Source organism: Vicugna pacos, chromosome 25 (genome assembly GCF_048564905.1).
Source record: "Vicugna pacos chromosome 25, VicPac4, whole genome shotgun sequence".
Lineage (NCBI taxonomy): Eukaryota > Metazoa > Chordata > Mammalia > Artiodactyla > Camelidae > Vicugna > Vicugna pacos.
The window spans coordinates 19,304,915-19,329,141 of NC_133011.1; the positions used below are offsets into that span (position 1 = coordinate 19,304,915).

The 24,227-nt window shown below is 30.3% G+C and overlaps 1 protein-coding gene across 3 annotated transcripts in view; it reads right to left on the minus strand.

Annotated features, from left to right (window-relative positions):
• The window catches only part of CSMD3 (CUB and Sushi multiple domains 3), a 1,005,695-nt gene that overhangs the window by 854,522 nt on the left and 126,946 nt on the right, over positions 1 to 24,227 (minus strand). The window lies entirely within an intron of this gene.

The window sequence follows — 24,227 nt, forward strand, 5'->3', positions numbered from 1 at the left end:
TCTGTACTTGTTGATACCTATATAGCAAATATTTCCAGTGATTCATAAAGATATTTCCGTACTGGGAAAACTAAATAAAATTAGCAAACAAATATATCAGTGGAAAATCCTAGGATGATGCAATGTAAATTTCCTTCAGACACTTTGTTTTTAATAAAAATTAAAATTTGAGAAGTTGTGGCCAGTAAAGGATTGAAATGTATTCATTTTGCTATAGCTACTTTGCTGTTTGCCATGACTACAATCAATATTTTCTCTCACCATAAATTTAATACTTAAAAAATGCATGTAAACTCAGATTAAAGGACAGTCATTTCCTTTTCAAACATTTAGTTTCGTGAAAAATTCACAGCATTTCCTATTTTTCACATTTGTATTTGGTGAATGTTTTGTCATGGACCAATACTAGTTTATGGCCTTTGTTCCAGTAAATTCTCTCTGGACAGAATAACACAATGTGTTTGTTTTTTCATCTTACATTTAATAGTTTCTAATGTATCATTCCTATTTTCCCTTTCCCTAATTTCACATTCACTCCCAGTCACATTTTAGCACTTTGTTACTAATTAGGCAAAACACTCATCAGAAACTGTGGAATATTCTAAAATTCATGCACTTAAAAAGCAAGTGAACCTGTCACTTCTCATGCCTGCTTTTAGATGAAAACATTCTTTAAGCATTTCTTTTTACAAAGATTTAGGAACATTACTGATATTCCATACTGTAATGAGTAACTGGTCATAGGGAAAATTAAATGATTAACTTATAACTCTATATTAATGACTAATATGAAAAGTACTAAAATAATTATTTGGTAATTAATGCAAAATTGAGACATTTAAATTATAAGAAATTCATTTAAAAATGTCAATATATATGCTCTTTAAATAACAGGCTGCTCATTTAAGCTTTTTTTTAAAGAATGAATGGCAATTAATGTGCCATTTTACAGCTTAATGTAATGGAAACCCTTAAAACATGAAGGCTGGTGGATAAGAATGATACCTGTATCATTATCTAAATGTGTTTATCAACTTTTAACCATGACATGTTATTTCTGAGAGACTTGAGCATGGAGAATGACTAGATCTGTATACTATCTTTAACAATGTGATCAAAGGTCACATTGCCTTTCAACTGATTACAATATTTCAAACTTTCTCTAGTTAAAAGAAATAATACAAAAGTCACAGTTTTAAATTTAATGGCTATTAGCATAGTACTGCTCATAGGGAGATAGAGGGAAAGCAGACATGGGGATTGGAAAAGACATAGAGAGCGAGCTTTATATAAAAATAAAAGCAGTAACACTACCAAAATCCCAGGATCTTGTGATTGCTAAATAAGAGAATTCACATAGAATGGCACTGTGTATTTTGTGGAACCTAAGAAATAGCCACTAAATGTTAGTTTCATTAGTGCTTTGAATCAAAATCCATTGCCCTTTTATCTGTACTCAGTAGCATGCTAAGTCTAAGACAAATTGCATTACAAACCAGCATTCTTATGGTGATTTCTCATTATTCACAGTAAAATTTTGGGTCTGAATTATCTTACAATTTTACTTTGGTTGTACAATTCTTACAAATGATCCAGATGATATACAGGGAATTCTCTGCTGAAACATACTATTAACCTATTTAATTTCAAAATGAATGGAAAAACTACAGGAACAAGTAGATATTTAAAGTAATGACTGTTCTGTGAGAATAAATCATGTATACTCTATTGATATCAGGCTATATGAAGCACAGCATCATAGTTCATGTTTATGTCAAGATGTCAGTAATTATAATATTAAAGGAAAAGATGGCTGTGGCAATATGTGAATGATTATATCATTTGCTGAGAGTAAATGAGCTGAAGCTTCTATCAAATTTAAAATTCCCAGAAAAGGCATCATGTATGAGAAAGGCAAATTTACAATGTTAGGAGTATGTGCTATGTATACATTTAGATATGGAAATGTATATAAATAGTGATCTATATATGCATATGGTTATGGATTAAGGTAAATATGGATATGACTAAGAATATCTTAAAGATACAGATAGAAAAGTAGGTAACCAACCTTCCCTTCTAGTATTTTCTGATCTTTCCACTGTATTGAGGTGCCTGTAATCTTGGAACTACACTTGCCAGAATACTTCTCTTTGCAAGCAGCGTTGTCTATAGATTTTGCCAATGAAGGCACTTCCGTAAGACTTGGAATGGGAATTAAGAGTGTAAGCCATTATTATGTGTTGGTATATGGGCAGCAGTAGGTGTTAGAGGTGAGGTTTTTTTCATCAACTTATCAGAATTCCTGTTTAAAGCAATTGTTTTGGTGCTGCAAAAACTTGAGTTCTCAGTGTTTTCCTGTGATTTCTGCAAATTCCTGATTTCTTGAAAGCTAGTGAATGTTCTCGCTGACTTTCATCCCCCAGCCTTAAATCCAGAATTGTTATTAAATGTGTTTCTGCTTTGAGTATGTCAGTTTTTTTTCTTTTTTGTCTGAACTCTGAGAGATGCACAAATACTATAAAACCACTATCCCATGGAGAAAACATTTTCTTCCCTCAAAACATAGCTTGAGAGTATCTTCAACTCACTATTTCTAAAGTCATTCTATTTACAGAAAACTCATTCTTTCCAGTGACTTTGGGGTTCATCTTCAGGATCAACATTTTATTCAGGACCTATGAAATATACTACTAGAAATTTTCTTCAAAATTCAACCTTTTCAATTTCTTCTCTGCTACAAATACAACAAAATTTCTATAATGTCCTCTCTTTCTGGTTTTCTTTTTTTGATTCATTAAGTCATTTATCTTTAAAGCTGTAAGTGACCACAATTCTAAAAGCAGCCTAATTGAGTCATTGAAAAATACTGAAGTACAGATGAGTTATGTTAAGCTAATCAATGTCAGACATTTAAATATATTTTACAGTGTCCCCATCTTGCATTAACACCTGCAATTGTTAATGAATATACTATTTCCAAAGTTTGGGGTTTTTAAGAAACAGTTGAGATATCCATACAACTGGTAAATGACATAGCATCTTGAAAACATTTTCTCGTAATTCATACACATACACAACCAGTGAAAGACATAGCACCCTGAGAGCTTTCTCTAATCATTTTAGGCTAAATAAAATCATAATGTCGTCACTGAAATACCTCATAAAGAAAATATTAGTATGAGAATGCAGTGACATAGAACATATGTGCAGTCATTTCCCTACCTAATTAGTGAATTTGGGCATGATTTATGAACTAATTTAGTATTATCAAATAATAATTTTTATTGTTAAATGCAAAATCATTCAGTCCATTAATCTATTATTTTAAAATAATCATAATGCAGATCCAAACATTTTAAAGTAGATTAAATGTTAAACTACTTTATATACTGTTATCTGTTATCAACTGTTCTACTGTATATGAAATTTTTTAAATCACCATTTTACATTATCACTATTAAACAATTGTAAAATTTGGCACTTCATAACACTGAAGATGACTAAGTTCAATAAGTATTAGCAAACATAGTTAGATAATGATATAATTATTCCATTTTTATTTTAGAAATAATGTCATCATATATCTTGATGTTCCATTTTCAATATCCTAGGGATTCTTGAGTGATATTTACTAATGTGGGAAGTCGTAAATAATAGTATTTTAATAGACTAATAACTTTATATAATTTAGTTTTAATAAAACATGGAAATATGACCAGAAGTTGCAATAGATGTTACACTGTCTCATTTACCTGTTTAAAAAAGAAAGACTCCTGTAGAAGTTTTGTTTTCTCCCATTATCAATAGGTTAATATTGTAACATAAAACTGGAGTGATTAGAATAATTCATAAGAATAGTTCAGTCACATAGCATTTTCTTGATAGCTATGGTAAGAACTCATTGGAAAAATTAATGTACTTTTTTTTAATACCTCATTAAGGGAAGTATTTAAGAATCACATTTCTTTAAAAGTTAATGAAGTTTCTATGTGAGAAGGTAAGCTAAGGCAATGATGCAGCCTACATGGAGGAAATTTAAAAATTGAATTCTATATGGCTAATAAATAGCCATATATCTATAATACTTTCTTCTAATTTGGGACATTTTTGAGAGCACGTTGTTAACAATTACACCAAAAAATAGACAAAAAATTCCAAAGATTGTCCTGGAAATCCAAGATGTTTTTTTCCCCACTAATAATAGTCACTGATGTATCAGGTACTGTAATGATTAACAGAGAACTATGAGTCATTGTCTGTATCAAAAGTGGTACATAATAATCCATAAAGTATGAGTCAGAGTGAAGGTAATAACTTTTATTTGAAATAAATATGTATTCTAATGTGAAAAAATATAAAGCAAGTAAAATAAATATCAGTAGACAAATGTAAATTACTATATAGTGAAAATAACAGAGAAAGGAAAATAGTACTTGCTTATTAACATGTACATTTCTCAGACTTCATCTACTTACGCATCATGGACAAAGTTAGAATGATGGCATAATATTGTTTTCTTAAGCAAATATCTAGTTAGGTTTAGGAATCAGCATTTCTTTATCATATTTTATAACTGTTAATATGTCTCAGTATTAAATACATAATGCTTACCTTAAAAGGAATTTTAAATATTTTTTATATTTTATGTAATTTCTTGAGGAAACCCATATAACTTTTGATGCAACTTTGATAGAATATTATAGGAATTGTAGAAATAGTTTATTTTTTATATGGAGTAAAGTAAAATGAGATGAAAGAAAAGTGATTCAATGTATAAGGTATTGGTTTCCTGAAAAAGAGGGCATTGTCAGGTATAATATTAAACAATCATGTGTATAAAAAAGTGTTTAAAATAATTTACATTAAAAATATTGTCATAGTCTGTAAATAATGAGATATGATTTAAGAAATAATTAATGTATTTTTCATCATTACATCAACAAAGATATAGATATTACAGAAAACAGAACCATAATAACTAAGTACTGGTGAACATATTTAAAAACTAAATACCATGAAGACAAAAATTTCTGTAAATTTATATTAGACAAGTATATGAAGGACTACAACCAGTTATTTTCATTAGCCCTAGGGGACAAAGAAAGGAATGGACTTAATTTACACGTTAAAGTATTTGCTGATCCTGTGAAGAATTTGGAATATTCTTGTGAATGCAACAGAAATGTAACTTTCAAGACAGCATATGAGATGGCATGCTGTTATATTGTGGTAGTTTTATTAATCATAGACTTAGTATTTAGATAGTTACATTGGAATGAATACTTATAAAATTAACTAATGTATTAATAAAAATAAGAAGAAGGAGAAGGACAAAGAGAGTGAGGCTTTGGAATGCAGGGAGAATAAAGGCAAAAACAACAGCAACAACAATAACAAAACTTCTCATTGATTTCCCTGGTGGCCAGACAATAAAGCTGCTTAAGCCGGCATTTTACTCTGAAGTTCCATTGAAAAATCCCTGGAAACACAACCTGTTTGTGATGTTCCAATGATGTTTACATTTTACATGTATATGTGAACAAAGACATGACTTCATAATGTCTACTATGAAATTTCTCTCTGAATATTATAACCTAAGTCCTCTGATAGGTGCAACATTTTTATCTTCAGACAAACTAACGCCTAACCCTGACCTCCACACCTGTGTATATGATCACTATTTTACATTCCCATTTTAATGTCTAATCATCTCAGACAAATGTCCAACACCTAAATCTCAATTCAAAAAACCTGTCACTTCCTCAGTCTTCTCCTTTCAGTAAATTCTATTCTTGTTGTTGTGAAGGCTAAAAAGCTCTGCAGCTTTTCTTGATATCTCTCTCACACATTTAATGCATCTAAGAATTCAGTGGAATATATTTCCTCTAATGTCACAATATATCCAAGTATAATGGCTCCTTACCACCTCCTCTGCTTCTGCCACAATCCAAGTCACCATCATCACGCCTTTGCAAATCTCTCTCTCCCAGTATACCTTCAACTCCATTACCAGAATTATCTTTTGAAAATACATGTTGATTCATATACCTTCTTCATTGACATCCAAAATCCACCACTGACTTCCAAATCTCTTATCACAATCTGCCTATCTGTTTGTTTATTGCCCATTGGTTCTCACTAGAATAGGGACACTGCCAGGGCGGAGAAATTGTTTGCATTTGCAATGCATAGACCCTGGAATAATGGCATGGCAAATAGGAGGCTCTCAAAATGCTTTTGGAAGAATAAATTTATTTTTTTACTTAAGGTAATTTTAGAATCATTAATGTTAATAGATATATATTCTCGATATTTTTGAGCTAGATAGAGAGAAAATGAGACATTTAAAGAATTACAGGCATACCTAATTTTATTGTGCTTTGCTTTAGTGCACTTTGTATATACCGCATTTTTTACAAATTGAAGTTTTGCAGCAACCCTGTGTCGAGCCAATCTATTGACCCCTTTTTCCCATCATCACTTGCTCAACTTTGTGTCTATGTGTCACTTCGTAATTCTTGCAGTATTTCAGACTTACTTTATTATTATCAAATTTGTTATGATAATCTGTGATCAGTGATCTTTGATGTTACTACTACTCACTGAAGGTTCAGAGGATGGTTAACATTTTTAACAACAAAGTATATTCTAAATGAGGTATATACTTTTTTTTTAGACAGAATGCTACTGCACAATTAATCGACTATCATATAGTATAAACATAACTCTTTATGCACTGGAAAACTAAAAAATCTCTATGACTCACTTTACTGTGATATTTGCATTGTTGCAGTGGTTTGGAACCAAATCCACAGTATGAGGTATGCTTGTGCTCTGTAATGGCTATAGTGTTCACCACATAAAAACAAAGAGTAATACAAGAGAGAAAATGTAGTCCATCCTAATTCTAATTGAGTGTTATATATAAAATAGATTTCAAATCCAGGTATTGATTGCCACTCCTATTAACTCTGCTTAAATTTGGACCCTCATCTTCTCTTATCTAAACCCTTTTGATAAACTCTTAGTGTGAAGTCCTTCTGCTTCTAGTCTAGCCTACTTGAAATCTGAGTTTCCTCCACAGACCTCCTAAAGTGACAATTTATAAATATTTGACCTTGGAACTATCTTACTTTGATACTTACAGTCCTTTGGTAACAATCACATACTAGATAAAGCCTATGTTTTTGAAAGTCATTCATCATTGCACCCAGCCTAGCTTTCCAGGCTAGTGTTTATTCCAATTTAATGACTATACTCCAGTCATTCTGATCATTTTGCAATTACATACCACAAAACAAAGGAAAGTGAAAAAGAAGAAAAACATTAGAATGAGTCAGTTATTTATTGATTGTTCATAGTTCCCACATCCATGCTTTTATACTCTATACAGATTTCTGTGACATCTGCTTTCCAGATGGGTTCTGCATATTAAAAACCATTAATAAGAGATCAGAAATAGGGAGGTGGAGAGAAGTTATAATTCCTTCTTTCTCTCTTTCTTTTCTTTTGCTCCTGGAATCAACTATGGAAGTTACGTGTATTGCTTTGATGATCCCAGCTTTGAGTCTGGAAACAGTCCTTCATTGGTGATCATGTGTTTCCCCTCTATGGGATCAGCATCTGTTGGGTAGCCCACCTCCTTGACTCCAGGGTCACTAAGATCCACTTTCATGGAATAGCATCCTTCATGCACAGCAGACAATGCATTCTGCCTTCTAGATATCCCAACCTCACCTCACCTTTTTTTTTTTTTTGTCCTGTAGCCATATTTCCTTCCTAGAGTAAGTAATTTCTGGATTAATTCTTCCCCTATTGCTTGGTTCCCTCTCTTCAAGTCTTTTCAAACAAGTTCTCTATATTACATTTTTCTTCTGTTTTTCCAGTTGTAACCTGTCTGATACAAAACAATTAGGGGATGGTAACTATTCATAGGTAGAAAATGATTTTCTCAATGTTTTCATCAGAGATATAGGAAGAATAAAGTATAAGAAATGAAATTAATAAACAAATAATTTATGTTCAGTTACAGTTAACTAAACATTATCTTGTTTGTCATAAAATTATATCACTGTTTTACTATTATTTTTCTTGGGTAAAAACACGTTTCCGTATATGGTGTGCTATGTCCATTGAAACTAAGTTTATGTTTATGTAAATTCTGAATAATGTTTTACATCTAAACTCATGCTCCCTGAACCATTAGGTAACATCTTGTAGCTGTATTCAATTAAATGTGACATTACACATATGCGTATGTGACTTAATTTAATTTTAGCTAGCATTGGAAAAGCCTATTACCTTGAAATGTAAAATTAAGCATGCCTTTAAAAATGAAATATTTATGTCAACAAAATGCTTTATTTAGCTGTTTGTATATCAAATGAGCGGAATTATTTTAACTAATGAAATGATGTTAAATGCTACCAGTTACTAAGTTTCCAGTATGAGTCAAGTGTTCAACATACATTATCTCATTATCCTTCGTAACCTATAAGACTGTGTATGACTTTATTATTATGACTCTATTTTGTAAATGGATAAATCGAAGGCCTACAAAGGGAAATTACTATTTATTAAAATCACATAGTTAGTAAATGGCAAAACCAGACATTAAGGCCATGTTCTTTTTACTAGTTTATGGAAACTCTCAATTAGTTTTGCTAAATTAGTAAAGAGTTGATCAGTTTTTCTAAATTATCCTGACATTAAAAGTTAATGTAAATACTTGAATTTAATCAATGGATCTGGCAATGTCACCTTGTCCTGAGTAGCTTCTGTGAGGTGACAAGTCAAATTTAGTGATTACTAGCAGAAATAGGAAAAGAGGAAATAGAGAAAGCCCATATTGACTATTATTTTAAGAAGCTTAACCGTAAAAGAAATTTGAGTTATAGTGTGATTGACATTCACCTTGATAAAGGACAATCCTTATTACAGCCTGTGGAATGAGAAAATGAGGTATTGGATAATAATATAAATGTTAAGACAGAATTATAGAAGCCACTATTTTAAAATTATTACCACAAATGTTTATAAAAAACTTACTTTGTGTGTGTGCCACTTACTGAATTACACATTTAATTCACAAAACCCTGTGAAATGGCCTTTTTATATTCTCTTCCTGTTTTCCACAAAGTTTAGAGAGGTTAAGTGGTTTGCTGTTCTGTTTATTTAGTGGAAGATTTAGAATTCAGCAGAAGTCTGTCTGACTCCAAAATACATGTTCTTTCTACTTATTTAACACTACTACTGCCACAATTTAAATGTAAGATGAAGATGAAGGAAAGATAAACATTTAAAATGTAATATTGAATGCAACAACTACCTTCCTATCAAAGGATATTAACACAAAAATAATGCTGTTCAAAAATGTCTCAAGTGAAGTTTAAAAGAATTATATAAAATACAGTTAAAATATCAGAAATAGAAAAATTAGGTAGCTTGAAAATACATGAGTAAAAACAGGACAGTAGAAAACTAATAAAACTTCCCCTAACTTCCAGATAAAATGTTCTCAGTGATAACAGTTGACATTGACAATAAATATGTGACCAGATTCCAGAAAAGATTTCCACAAGAACAATGGAATTGAACAATAATTGAGGACAATCAGTGTCCCATGAATGCTTGCTGTCAGACACACAGAATACCAAAAAGTTGGTAGACTGAAACTCTCTCTCCTCCTTCTGTTTCTTAGATAAGAAACACAAGCCATGTTCAAATCAGAAAACTAGTCAACATTATCTCTAACATGGAGTTCCAAAGAGTTGTCCCCATAGTACCTTCTTTCTTCATTCAATGAAAAACAAAATTCCAGGAAACAGTCAGAGAGAAACTTGGGTGACATTTTGGTGGACACCATCCAAGAAATAAAGCGTTTTATAGAAGGAGTATAATAGGAAGAAACATGGTAGTGTTACTTTCTAATTTTAAAATATTAATTATAATATTTATATATTTTAAATTAGGCTTTATTAAATTAATATATTAAACTGAAAAGAAGAATTGCTGTGTATCTATTGTTGGTTTTAATAAATTAATTACCATGAAGCTAAAGAAGATACCCTATTAGATGTCATGACCTATAATAAAACTATAGTATTTAATCAGTTTGGTATGAAGTTCTAGGATTAACAAACAGTCCAGTGAAATAGAATAGAGTACAGAAAAAGAACCGCACATAAATAAATATATGATTTGTGAAAAACTGAGGTGCAATAAAGGATTGTTTTCTATATATGATACTGAGTCAAATATATACTCATACAAAAAAAAAGGAAACAAAAAATATAAACCATGCTCTCTACTTCACACCATATGCAAAAATCAGTTCCATATATATTGTGTACCTAAATGATAGAACTCTTATCAAGAATATATAAAGAATCCCCACAGATTGTTAAGAAAAAAGCAGACAGCCTCATAGAAAGATGGACAAAGACTTGAGCAGGACTTTCTGTAACAGGATATCCAAATGGTCACTAAGCATATAAAAAGTGTTCAATTTTGTTAGACATAAGGAAAATACAGATTAAAACTAGAATGCCATGCCAAAATAAATAGTAGATGGATTAAAAGTGAAAATGTAGACAAAACCAAGTGTTGGCAAGGATGTGGAACAATTAAACTCTCAGACAATTTGTGAGACAGTAAATTAGTACAACTTACTGAAAAAATGTTTTGATGGTATCTATGAAATGGAAATTATGTACCTACTATATACGTAACAGAAATGCTTAAACATGCTTGTGAGAGGACATATACAGGAATAATCATAGCAGCACTATTCATAATAACCCCTAACTGAACACAACCCAAAAGTCCATCAATAGTGGAGTACTGAATTAACATATACAATGCAAAACCATATAGCAATGAAAGTGAATAAACTACAACTAGACACAACAATGTAATGAAATTTCAATAACATGAAGCTGAACAAAAGAATCCATAGGCAAAGATCACTCACTGTGTCTTTCCTTTAAAAAACTAGTAAAATCAATTTCTCTTGTTAGGAGAGTAGTTACCCTGAGAAGAGGAATCAAGAGGCAGTGATTGGAAGGAGGCAATGTTGTTTCCTGATCATAATGTAACATAATTTACCAAACTCAGAATGTAATTTAGCTTCTTTTCCTAGGTATACTTCTATAAAATGTCTTTAAAAATACAGGCTACAAGTGAAAATAGACACCAGAGTAAAAAAGAAAAAGTCATAGTAAGAAAGGGTGCATTTAGTGATTTTCCTAGCAGTACAGGAGGATGTGAATTGGATGTGAAGTAGAAGAAATACTTTTTAATAAAGTATAGGCATGAGAGAAAAATATCATTTGAATGAGTATTAGCCAATCCGGATTATTAAACTGGAAAATAGTGCTTGCAGAGAAAAAATTTTAACTAAAAGGAAAAGATTCTTGTAAGGAAGATGCCAGCTTCATTGGACTGAACCTAATTAATACCTGGCATTATTTTTTAAGATTTCAAATTAAAAAAATCCATAATCAAATATGACATATATTTAGGCATACAGATATGGAATTGTATATGAAATATATGCACACAAAGATGTTAATATCAAAGATGCATGGTTGCATATATGTCAATATAGGTGGTATGCTTTTTACTGACTACAAAAATGGTACTACTGACTGATTTCTTAGCAGTATCAATGGTATAGTTGTTTTGAAATAACATTTTGTCCCAGTAGTTTATTATTTTAATTATCTACTCATAATTGTATATATTGTTCTTATTTTTATCAGACGTATTTATATGACACACTCTGGGATTGCATGTTAGAATTAGTTCAAAGAACATATCAAAGTTAACTATGAGAATTTAATTGTGAAAAATTTACTTAACAGTTTGAAGCATCAGTAAATCAGATGAAAAAGATATATCACTTTAATAATTCATCCCAAGAAAAGATTAAATTTAATCTGGATAAGTTGAAATTAAAATATTATTGTAACCAAACTAATAGTCATCTCTGACCTACTCATTAGGCAAATATTATTGAATATTAACATCATGTTAATATTACACTTCATATCAGAGATAAAAAGGCAAATACAGTTTCCTCTAACCACAAAGACTTCATACCTATTCAAGATCAAGAACAGATTATATTGTGTTTTTATATTCAAGTTTTATACATTCTTGGAAGTAACTATATTATTTTTAAACAACTATAGATTTTTTTTTCATAATGTTAATGTTTTTTATAACATGTGCTTGATTTACTACCAAATTTTAGCTTTTCCTAAATTTTGTAGAGAAATGTCAATTTTTAGCTTTCATTATAACACACAGTAATTTTGATGTGACAGTAATCAGAAGAGGCAAGATGGAAAAAAATAAAATTGGTTGATATATACAGAGATGAATATTTTGAATCACTGGGTCTTGAGCCAATGCCAAGTAACATATTAGCTGCATGAACTAATAGAAAATAGTAAGATGAATTAGAGAGTACAAAAATAAGATTGATACTGTAATGAAAATTTAGGTTTTATATTTTTATATGTGATAAGGAAAGGCATGATGAAAAGAACACAAAGAAACATTAAGAAATGAGAACTTAGGTTTATATGAAAGTATTTCCCCATGATTTTCATTCGTTCTTGGTAATAATCCTAATAATCCTATTATTATATCAGTGTGTTTTTAACCTAGAAAAAGCCTCATTTAGGTTAAATTACTTAAGTACTTTTATTTTTTGTTTAAGAACTCTTCAAATACAAACTTACATGATCATTTTCAAAATTTTATTTTCATTATTGACTTAAAAATTAACCAAGAAGAAATATACCAACAGAGTGAATCAGTTTCATAACAAAAGCTACTTTTAAATTTTCAATCAGGCAACATTATATTAAGCCTCTACTATGAATTAATCAAGAGCATAGTACGTACATATCATCTAATGCAATATCTTACTATTTTAACATTCTCTTATCTCAGAATAAAGGAAGAAAATATCAAGAGATTAGCTGAAATCTTTGTCTATGTCAGCCCCTCTGCGGAGATGTGGACAAAGCATGAGGAGGTTCTAATGGAGGAAAGCCTAGAGATACTGGGTTACATGCTAGGTAAAATTGAAGAGAGAGCAGAGATGAAAAATTCATAATGTTGAACTCAAGGACTGGTTATAGATGAGCATTATAGAGAAGAAAGTAAACAGCAGGTACTCAGGAGCAAAAGGACGGTAAAAAGGGGAGATCCCCCTGAAGGAGCTGTCTGCAGACAATGCCTATACCAAAATGTTATGTCTATAGCTTGCTATTTATACTCAGCTTGTTAAAGGCAGATGGAAGTGAAAAGAACATTTACTGACTGTTTCCTTACTGAATGCATAGTAATTGATATATTGTCAGTCTATCAGAACCAGAAAAATAGTGTGTCATTTGAAAAGAATTCAAATGACCTTCTGGTGACATCTTGTTATTTTTAATCTAGAACATGCTATAGTTATTTTTATAATTAACCTACTGTTAAAACTAGAATAATTTTCTATCCTTTTTTGGGCTACTCATCTGCTTATTTGTAAAATATTTGTGGAGTAGCTATTTAAATGTTAGACTGCCATAACAAAAGTGTAAAATGTGTGCCATTGGCTTAGCAGTCAGCAGTGAGTGTTGAGGAAATAGATATCACATGCTAGAAATGTAAACATCTATTTTAGGCAGTGGCACAGTATTTGGTAAAGGATTTTTCCCAAAAGACTTTGAGGGCTTATCATGAGCCTATTTAGCTTTTAATTCTAGAGAAAATGGCTTAAAAACCCAGAAAATGATGTGTGAAAACACTGCCTGCCTTTAGAAGTATATTACAATATTTTTGCTTTTACAAATATACTGCAATATAGATATATATTACAAAGAAAAAGAGTTCAAGCACGATTTGGCTGGTTTTCCTGCAGAAATCAAAGGGAAGAGAGTTTAGAGACAACAGCATTCTAAAACTGGAATAGCTAACTTTTCCTGTATACAAATATAATTGGTAAAAAAAGGTCAAAAAGGAGTAGAGAACAAGGGCCTCAAGGTTATAAAACCACCAGTAATTAAAGAGAGAGAGAAAAAAAAGGTGATCAGGAAAAAAATAAAACCTATTTTAGAATTATGTTTAGAAAAGACAAAACATTGAATATAACTAGTGGCTTGTGAAACTCAAGGAAAACAAAAAGACTGCAGTCTTACTAAATTATTGTGGAAACTGTATTGCCAAATTATCACAAACCAGCATAAACAGCAACTTTTGAGTGAGCTTTAACACAGACTTGAACAATCAGGAAACTCTGCAGACCACAAAAGAGACATACTCCTGAACATCCACCTCAAATGTGCCCACATAAGATAATGCTTAAGAAAGCATATTCCTAGGAATGAAATTCTCACTCTCCTTAAATTTACTCCCTCACCTTGTGCCCTGGACCCTATCTCTTCTCATTTACAAACGCATTCTAGCAACAGTTTTTTCTTTCTTCTGCATCATTAAAATTTTTTACTGAATTATTCCTATTACCTGAAACATGTTTATCTCCCATCACATAAATATGTATAAATAAATGTGCATATAATTAAAATAACTTCCGTCATTTCCACATTTCCCTCTGGCTTATATCTGTTTTTGTCAACTTTACATTAAAAGTTTATTATATAGACAATTAATGTTCTATAACCATTGTTTCCATTTTGTTTCTTCCCAGTCTTTCCTGAAGCCATCCATTTCAATCTGACTTATGCCCTCAATGTTGCTGGGAAAAAAGAACTTTTATCAGAGTTTCAAATTGACTTCTATGTCACTAAGTCCAATGGGTGATTCCTGATTCTCACTGAATCTGGGGAAGACTTGACTTCAGCATGTGTCATTTGTGCTCACTGAGCTTCCTCCTTCTTTCTTCACTCCTAAGGTAACATGCTCACTTGATTTCCTCTTATTTCCCTGGACTCTGCCATTTACTTCCTCCTTTGCTGCTTTTTCTGACCCCCATAGTCTCTATACCTCTGTCCTAAGGCATATTTTCTCTCCCAGTACCAATGTGCTCTTGTTCAACACTATGGGTTAAACATTGCTTCTTTCTCCTCAACTCTGTTTGTGTATCCAAATACTCACTTGATGTTGTTACTTGTATGCCTAATATGCTTTAAAAAATTAACATGACCAAACCAAATTCTGTATTTTCACCTCCATCCCAACATAATTATTCTCTATCTTCTTCATCTGGAAAAATACAACTAGTTTTTTTTTTTAAATTTCTCATGATAATAAAACCTAGAATTTTCCTTGACTCGTGCCTTTTTTCCTACCTTAAATCCAAACGATCAGGAGTGGCACATAAAACTAAAGAATGGTTTATTGTCATCAGAAAAATACAAATTCATACCATGAGATGGCTTTTTACAAATTGTCAAAAATTAAGATCCATGAAAAATATCGTGCTGGATATGTCCAATGTGGAGACATTGTACATTATAAATCATTCATTATATATTGTTGGTAGTATTGTAAAGTGTGACTACATGGGAAAACAATTTGCATTATGTAAATGTGAGAAAATTTGAACAATTGCATCTTCCGTATGCACCGAACCAGCCTCTGTTCTCTGGTATCTGGGAAAATCTCTTGCACTCTGTACCAGAAAATATATACAAGTTTATTCATGGTCACATTATTTGTAATAGCAAAGCAATGTAATTTTTTATTTTTTAGAAAACAAACCAATACACTTATATTCATAAGTGAAGTGTTGTATATGAATAAGATTGGATAAAGATTAGTTGAAATGATGAAGTACAGCAATGTGCCACAGAATGGATGACTCTTAGAAGCACTGAGTCAAAAAATAAGTCTCAAAAACTATGATAGTATGATGCATATTTTACAAAACTTACAAATAAGCAAAATTAAACTTTATGTTGTTTATAGATATATTTATGTATGAATAAACTATATTTCTGAAAAAATTAAGAAAATAATGGCCATAATATAGAAATGCTTGTTACTGGTGAGAAATCAGAGTAAGGCCAGAGATGGAATAGGGAAGAAACAAACACTGTCACTGTACTTATTAAGTTATAGGCTTATTTGTGTTCATGCTAATATAATGCTTCATAGACTGTGCTACATAGATATATATTTTACATAGAAAATATATATTTTAAAAGAGCATGAAGTGAATATAGGAAATTCATGTGAAAATATGAATTGACAAATCAAACAGTACCAGTATCTCAAAAGACTGTGTGTCTGTGGGTTGTATTACTATTATTTTTCTGTTTAGTTATTTTCCAATGATCACATTTCATCCAAAAATAATTTGACCTTTGTAATTATAAACCATTATTTTTTAAATGAATTAAATGAATCAAATAAGGCTACTCTGCTTGGTTCATGCAGGTAAAAAAAAACTCCATAAGTATATTGGTAGCTTCTATAGCAAGTTTCCATATTCTATGCATTTTTTAGCCCTTATATCCACCAAGCAAAATGTTGCATATATGGCAAGGTTCTAAAATTTTATTTTGAATTTCAATTACCTCAAAAATGTAAAATTTTAAAGAAATATAATATACATAACCCTGCATTAATTTAATCAGAAATTTGAAGATGATATTTTATTACCAGATTTTGCCACTGATTTTGCAATGTACTTGCATTTTGTACATGTGTATGTACAAATGTATCACCTTTTCTATTTTCTACTTCTAGTTTTTTTAAATCTATATTTAGTGAGGAAAATTATTTAGAAAATTATTGTATGTTTCTTCAATCCTTGAAATTAATTTTTTGTCTTTCCAACTTTTGACCCATATTAGTATTATAATCTTTATAAAATCAGTGTAAGTTAAGAATTTTTAAAATTCCACCTTTGAATTTACATAGAGTTAACTTCTGATGTTTTTCTAAAAATACTGTTTAAGGACATAATTAAAGTGCCTTTGATATTTCTAAAAAGTGCATGACCATGCACTTAATTACATATTTTTTATGTTGATAAATTTAATCCTTTTTCCATGAGGGCTAAATATCTTCTAGGTATCTTAAGAATATCAAATTGAAACATCTATGAAAGAATAGTTTAATTTTATACAAACATTTTTATGACCCAAATATGCCTTTGGAACAATGTCATAATAGCAAAAAGGGGATTTTTTTGAAAAAGTAAATCTTGATATAAATATGGGTTTTTATCTTATACCCTTTAATGTTCTTGACCTTTTTTTAGTAAAATGACATTATAAAATGAATGGTTAGTAAAAGTTACCTGATTCTATAGTTGTCTAGCTTAAAGTAAATCTTCTAATCCATCATTCAAAAAATGGTATAGTTTAAAAATGTAAATAAATATAATCAGTGAGCTGTCCTCTAACCTATTTAGATTCAAACATCAGTCTCTTGAAAACTAATTTTGTGATTCTGGAAAAGTTATTGATACTTCTGAAATTTAATTTTCTTATTTGTATAATAAGATTTTGGAGAATAGTATTTGAAGTGGTGTTAAGAGAGTTGCATATAAATAGCCTGACATAGTCTGTATATTCAGAAAATGTTAAGTTTTTAAAAGATACAGAGTATCTGTATAGATTCCTTCAGAATACATATATTAACAAATCTAAAAGAATTCAAGAAGAGTTAATCTGGGATGCCTAATCTAAACGTTTTTATTTTCAGTTTTAGATTGCTTCATGAAATTTTTAGTTATTAAAAACAGTTATATTTATGTAAATATCATGTTGCTCTCTGTGAGATAATCAAGCAGTCATTTTGATTATGCCATTTTACAGATGAAAAATGATTGTGGAGAATGAGTGACTTGCACAAGAAATACTGCTAGTTAGTGATAACACAGTTTGCTTTTAGAATATCAGTGCTGTTTTACTGAAAACAGGCTAAGAGAAGTAAACTTTTCACAGATTTGCCATAAAAGATTAAATGATTATAATCCATAGATTATATGTTTAATTTTTAAATGTTTAAATTTGATGTTGACATCTTTTGTTTTATGTTTTAACCCCCTGTTTTATGGCTTAATTTAGTCTGTTTCTTTACTAAAAGCCACCTCAATTCTTTTTGGCAACATGCCTAGTACAAACAACAAATGACTGTGTACACTCTGAATCCTTGCCTTACTCAGAGTTGAAAGAGTCTTTTATGTTGATGGAAAGTTCTAGAAACCCTGTCTGTCCTTGAGATTTATCCAATTATTAATCTGAATGCTCCAAAGTGAAGAATGCTATCTAAGGAGAAGAGCCATTAACTGCCTATGGTGCATCAAAATTTTAATTGGCATTTTTTCTAATTCACTTACGTGCCCTATGGCAATGTGATAAGTCTTATGTAAATTAAAATTGGGGGGAGGAGAGTACTAACCATAATAGCAACTTTTTCAAGCTTGTCCATAGAAAAATCCATTTCTGTCCTCTATTACTGTGTTTTCTGAAGTCTGTATTTTTCTGTACAAGAGTATTACCAAGGTCATGGTTGAATTAACAATAAGCAGAATCCATGTTGCTTTTGGATCTCATTAATATTAAAGGTAAATGAGAAAAATCTGGTATTACTTCTCTTTATTGAATTACACAGTTGTTAATATCACATATACATTTACCACATGTACACGCACACACACATGAACCATGTATGTCAGTGAGTCAGGCAATAGAACATCTGCGTTTCCCAGACATTTTATTATACAAAAGAATAATCAAGATACAAACACTGTTTGTAACTCTGATGAGAGAAATCTTTAGAGACAGTAAATTGGATTGGGATGTATCACTCTCAGCCAATCCTTTCTCATAGACTTGGAGATTGGTACTTGAGAGTAGAGTTAAATCAGTAGAGTGCACTGCCACAAATTATTCCCTATGGCCATTTGTTTCTATGACCTAACAGGTCATTTAGCTATTTTCTAATAATTTTTGTGGTAAAGTTGTTCTCTACATCAAAATATAATTCAGTGTTTTCTCCTTTAGTCAACATTAAGAGCAAGATGTATATATATAAATATGTATACTTAATATTCGCTTCTACTGATCTGGGGCCGTTATCTGGACAATAAAAGAAACAATTGTTCAGGAAAATTAAATATTTTGACATACACATAATTATTTAAATGTAATATTTTTAACATTAAAAAGTACTTTTTCACTGTTATTTTAGTATGTAAACTTAGGTTGTGAATTTGAAAAGTTCAAAACTAAAGTTTCATGGTACGGATATGGTTTTGATTCATTCAAAGGTCTAAATTATTAAAAGTAGGATTAGCCAATGTTTATTTTTATAATAATATTCATCTCTTCCAGTTTGAAAGTTAAACTCTAAATATTAAATGATTTACAGTGGGAAAATAATCTTGAAATTTAGAAGATATATAAAGGAACCAGAATATATTTTTTTCTAATGCCACTGGATATTAAAGATAAAAATATTAGAAATCAAAGGCTAGCAAAAAAGGAAAATAAATCCTCATAATCCCAATACCATAAGATAACCGCAGTTGCCATTTTGTACTAAATCCTTCAGTTCCCAAATACAAACAGATGTACAAACACATTATGCTCAAGCTATCTTATATCATTATACATACTATTTTGCAGTCTATTTTTTTCTAGCCAGAATTATATCATGAATCCTTTCCCACCCATAAATTATTCCTATAAGGCTTATTTTCTAATTGCTGGATTTTCTACATTGGTTATTTATCAATCTCTAAGCATTCATGATTTCGCTACGTTAAACAAAACAGCAAAGAAGGTCTGTATCTAATTTGGAGAGGAGGATATTTAGAAAGTTTTATTTATGGTAAATTCTTTTGATACCTGATATGGTTATCCTTCAGAAATCATACACAGACTACTGTTCCCACTCGTCATGTGGAAAATACCGAAATAGCTTCACCAACAGTGTTTACAATTGTTTAGGTTTTAGAAAATTTTTTTGTTTGAAAAATATTACATAGTTACTTTCATTTACTTTTTCTGAGAGCTAGAAAGTTTTATTTATACTAGTTTCTTATTGTATATTAGTATTTTAATGTTTTCTCTTTTGTGAACTCACTGTTCACACTTTTATATGTTTCTATTTATATGATTATAATTCTCATTAATTTCCATAAGTTACTTACTTTAAGCACATCATCTTGTATACCTTGTAAATAATTTCCTCTGATAATTCTTTAAATATTTTTATTTGATGTATATTTTGATCATAGAAATTGTTTTTATTCATGGAACTATATATCATAATCTTTCTTTACATTTTTTATAATGTTTTATGATAGGAAATACTTCTCTTAATATCTTCTGTGATTTAATCTTCTATTTATCTGAATTTATAGTTTGTTCCAAATGTCTTCTACTCTTCTATTAGCCAATAACATATTCTAATTAATTTTATTACACGTTATTCTTATATTTAAATATTTCCCAGTTTATCTTCATGTGATAGTTTGATAAACTATTGTATTTTTTTAATTTTTTAAATTTTTTTAAACATTTTTTATTGAGTTATAGTCATTTTACAATGTTGTGTCAAATTCCAGTGCAGAGTACAATTTTTCAGTTATACATGAACATACATACATTCATTGTCACATTCTCTTTCGCTGTCTTTTTCAAGTAATCCAAAATGCATTAGGAGTTTGGATGATACTGTGTTTTATTTCAAAGAATAAGAGCATTACAAAATTTAGTTATTTCATCCATGAATATGGTGTGAATCTCCATTTTCCAACTTCATGCCTTCAGCACTAGATTATATTTTTTTTATCCTTTAAGTTCTGTATAATACTCATTAAACTTATATCAACACATTACTAATTTTGCTACTATTTGCAATACAGTACATTTGTAATTTTTCTCTCTCAGTTTTAAGGACATACTTAGACTCAAAGTGAAAGGATGGAAAAAGATATTCCATGGAAATTTATGGTACATTAATACATAAATAAATATCAAATATAAATAAATAATTTCTAAAGTTGTAATTGAAAAAAGAGGGGACAGGTATCAGAAGAAAGATCATAGTCAGAGTATAGTAATAGAGACAACATAAACTTTATCTTCTTAAATTACATACCTCTTCTTTTTCAATTACAAGTTTAGAAATAATTTATTTAGAAAATTAAACATTCTTAAAATTGAACTTTGCTTTTAACAGTAAAATTAAGTATGTGAGTAAAATATTTTGATGCTGTGATATATTCTGCCATTTGACTGATTGTCAGCCTTCTCCATGCCGCTTTCCATAACTGAGGTTTGAATGAAATGCTCTTTTTCCAGAATATTTTTCACCTAGGGGTGGTGACATGAAGCTGTTATCTGAATTAATTATGAAAGGATAATATAAGTATTTTATAATAGAATAATTAAGTGAATTATAGTATTATAAATATCCATTAAATCTGATATTTATAAACTAGTCACCTGTGTCACCTGGCATACACACACACACACATACACACACACATAGATATGCAGGGAGATTAAATCTGGAAAAAATGCATATATAGTATGATTCTAAATATAAAAATGTCTGTTGCTTCATGAGATTGAGTGGGGTTTTTTTTGCTTTTTACCTTTTTTAATAACTTTCTTACTGAGAAAATACAGTATTAGCATAAAAATAAACAAAGCTTACAATTCCTCTTTTTGCATCAAATAGACCAAATTTGTTGTAGCTTAAAAGTATAACTAACCATAAAGGAAATCTCTAATGGTGCTTTGCTGTTAAGTATCAAAATCAGGCACAAATATCAAGTTTTATTTAATAAATAAAAAACAGGAAAACAAGTAGGATCATCAATAATTGGAGTTATAGAGAATAGTTTAAAAATATGAAATTGCGGTTGCCAAACCCAGTATACCTCTTATATAAGAGAGAATGATAAGACTTACTAATCATCTTTTTTGCATTATTACAGTTATAACAAGTCATTAAAAAAATTGGTGCTCATGGAAATGTAACAAAATATGAGTATCAATATCTGAAAGATAGAGAACAGCAGCCATAACCATAGCACATGTGTTAAGTGAGGATGTAAAAGAAAGAAAAAGCAAGAAAACTGTGTCAAAGAGACAGACACAAAAATGAATCAAACTGCCAGGAGCAGTTTAGACTTCTAATCAAACAGCAGACTATATAAACACAGTCTGGAAGGGGCTGTAGGTTACACATTGGAATTTTTTCCCCTTTCTTGCTCATTAAAATCTGTTCTATAATACTAGCAACCATATTTCTTCATGCATAAAGACCAATAGTTGCATTATACATCCACAGTGAGCAAAATGCTATAGAGACCATTTTAGAATTGAGTCCATAAAACAAATGCCAAGAATAAACTTATAATTTATCTTTTGTTTATATTTTTATGTGTTCTACTATGCAGTTCTAAAAGCATTTGTTTTTGTCTTATTCATTAAATTTTACCTAGTGTTGCTAAGAATAAATAGGCTTTAATTTACAAATCAATATGTAAACCATGGATACATGTATGAAATTTATTTGTAATTTATTTGTTAATTGCTTAAGCTCTGAACTCAGACCAGTCTGAGTTGAAGTGATGGTGCTGCCCCTAGCCACTTTTAACAATGTTAACCTTGGGCAAGTGATGGAAGCTTCATTTTCCAACTTAGAAAATGATGATGATAATAATAGAAATCTTTTCACATTGTTTGAACAGGGGAGACACTAAATATAATGAATACAGGATACTTAGCATAGTGTATGGTACAGGGGTATCAACTTAATAAATTCTTAAGATTTGCTTTATTGAGCTTTCATTAAATTGTAATACTCACAAAATCTTTTTAAATTAAATATTATTATCCCCCATTTACAGATTAGGAAAGAAAGAATGAGAACAATAACTTTATTTTCCCCATCTTTTAACTTCTCAGAGGCTATAATTGTTTAAGAAAAAAGAATGAGGGTAATGTAAAACTGTATTTTTCTCATTTTTAAGAGGATCTAGAGAGAATAGATCATTGTACAAACTATACTATCAGTGAATGGATAGAAACTACCAAATAACATTTAGAGAGCTTTTTCTTTTTCACATTTATACCAATTATATAGCATACGTTGCTGATGTAAAGAATATATGCAGAAGTCTTTGTATTTTTACTTTTGTATATATCAATTTACCTAACTTAAAAGTCTAAGAAGTATATTCCTTTTCCTTTTATGGTTTGTAAACTAGTTGGATGTGTACAGGTGAAAGCAGATGCCCACAACCCCCTGCACACACCCACACCCCTACACCCCACTACTATTGCAGGCAGCACACATGCTGATGCAAGAGCTGTGTTTTCTATTTTGACTTAGTGCTATATCATTAACAAAAGACATGAAGCTTGTAATGATATTGGCAATGATGATAAAATAACAGTGTCAACATAACTACCATATTATGTATCTTTGAAATGTATGGATATTGAAAGACTTTAACAGTGTAAAAGGAGGAAGGAAACAAATTTAGAAATCCTTAGTAAATAAATGTAGAGCAAAAAACAAACAAATAAAAACCCCAAACAAACAAAAAAACAAAAAAGAGAAATAAAACCTCACCTGTAATCAATCTAATGACCTCTGTTTTGCATTGACATGTGGTTGGAAACAACTCAGCTATTTTTAGCTATCACTCTGACAGGAAACAGTTCAAATGTATACTAAAAGGATTTTATAGTCATGCAGCAGTCTTATACATATTATCTCATGGAATATTCAAAAGAGTATGGTGAGATGGACAGTATTTTTTTTTATTATTACCATCTTCCAGTTTAAACACAAACAGTTGGCGTGGATTGCTCAAACAGTGAGCAACAACTCTAACACTGTAATGCAAATCTTACCTGGTCCAGCATTTTCCCCACTATATTATATGTTTTCTTACTAAAAGTGGACGATAACATATATCAAATTTTTATTTCAAATGGGAAAAATCAATATAAAAGAATATGAAAGACTAATGAAAGTATAGAAACAATGTTGATGATCTGATTCCTATAGTTCAGGAAGGCAAGTACACAGTAACAACTGTTAGAAAAACTAACAGAATCACAGAATCATAACTCAAACATAGTCAAGTATGTAAGGGTCTTTAATTTTACAGATTATCTCTTAGAGTATTTTGAATTAGAATTTAAAAAACAGTATAAGGAAAAATGTGCATCCATTAGTTAAAATTTAGATCTAAAGGAAATACGGAATATCTGGCATTT